The sequence below is a fragment of the Penaeus chinensis genome, chromosome 38 (genome assembly GCF_019202785.1).
Source record: "Penaeus chinensis breed Huanghai No. 1 chromosome 38, ASM1920278v2, whole genome shotgun sequence".
NCBI classification, from domain to species: Eukaryota; Metazoa; Arthropoda; class Malacostraca; order Decapoda; family Penaeidae; genus Penaeus; species Penaeus chinensis.
Genome location: NC_061856.1, coordinates 8,492,827 through 8,494,662, shown reverse-complemented (window position 1 = coordinate 8,494,662; position 1,836 = coordinate 8,492,827).

The window sequence follows — 1,836 nt, the reverse complement described above, 5'->3', positions numbered from 1 at the left end:
CTATAATTTCGAAGAATGAACCCCCTTTATTTTACTTTTTGCCACTAACTATAAATTGACCTCGCCACTGAAATTACAGCTTCCACAAATTAACACAATAGCATTATCTCAGATGTATTGCATTAGTTTTGCCTTGGCTAACAAAGGCCTTTCCGCTAATTACTTGGGCAGGATCTAAAAGTCAAATAAACTTTTTTTCTTCTTTTTAGTGAGAAAAAAGGCACAGTCTGATTTACCGGTTATAAATAGTACACACTTGAAACTGGGAAATCTCCTATTAGATATTGCTTTTAGGATGCAAATAGAAACTCATGAACTACGCTGAAATTCCACATTCGCTTGAAACCCTTTGTGAGTCGTTTCGTGTTCAAACAATTATTCATGAGAGTAATAATTCACAACAGAGGAACCAACTTTATCATAATTACTGGCATGTTAAGATGAAATATATCCTGAGAGTCAGCACTTCGGTATTTGTCTAGAAAGGAGCTGTCTCACAACTTCGAATATACATATACCTTAACATATTTTAATGCAAATCTACAAATATTTTTAAGATTGTTAGTTCGTCTCAGTCTTCATACTAAACCTACTGTAATATTCTCTGCTACTGTGATAACACCCGGATTTCACATACCCTGCTTCCCTGTTGCTAAACATTCCCTGTGTATCATAATAACACTGTTTGCTTTAGAGAACGTGTGCCATTAAGAGCTTTACCCTGTCTAAAGACCTACAAGAGATGGAGACAATAAGCTCTCCGGTGTTAAGTTTTCAAATGTATGCCGCCTTCAGGTTATGCAAATACGAGAGGCTGAGTTCCTGTTCAAACACTATACGGAGTTTCTCGCGTTGCATCGAGCAGAGTAAACAAGGTAGCAAAACAGCTGGACAGAAGAGTGTCAAGTACAAGTTACCAGGGATGTAGGTAGGTGGGGGCAGGGGGGTTAAGGTGACACATCCTCATGTTTCTTAAGGACCCTGATCTCCCCCCCTACCCCCTCCCACCCGCTGCTTACAGTTATCGGCAAGCTTAGAAATGCGTGTTGATATGATTGTGATATCATCATAAGTACGGATAAACGGTTATCACAAAATACATGATTGTACTTCGTCTTGCAGATATACGGGTGTGCGCAACTCTCTTGTTTTCAGCCACCCAAACAGTGCCAAGTATACGGTGTATGTATTTGATTACTTTTAACTAAACTTCACCCTCTTTCACTTTGCTCTGTCAATTCATTGAGCGATATAAGTAACCGTTTACTTACATACATCGACACTTTTTTTCACTGCGCGTGGATATCTGTCTGTCAAGGATCTTTCTTCTGTTATGATCATAAATGAGTTGAAAACCGAGTTTATTATGTACCTGTCAAATTGTGGTTTCGTGAATGTATACATATGTGTATATATATATATATATATATATATATATATATATATTTATATATACACACACATATATGTATGTGTGCACACACACACACACACACAAACACACACACTGCAAATAGAACAACGAAGAGAAGTACAGGAAAACGCACGCATATTTTCGCATATACTGCTTCATCAGGGCATGCCCTTCGTTGTTCCACTTGCAATTTGCTTGACATGAATTCCACACACACACACAATAAATATATATGTGTACTTATGTGTGTATATACATATATATATATATATATATATATATATATATATATATATATATATATACATGTATGCCTAACGTTACATTAGTCTATAGTTAGCTATGTGCCATTGTCCCTTTATCACTCTACTTAGGTGGAAAATAAGCTTTACAAGCTTAATATATATATATTTTTTAATCTG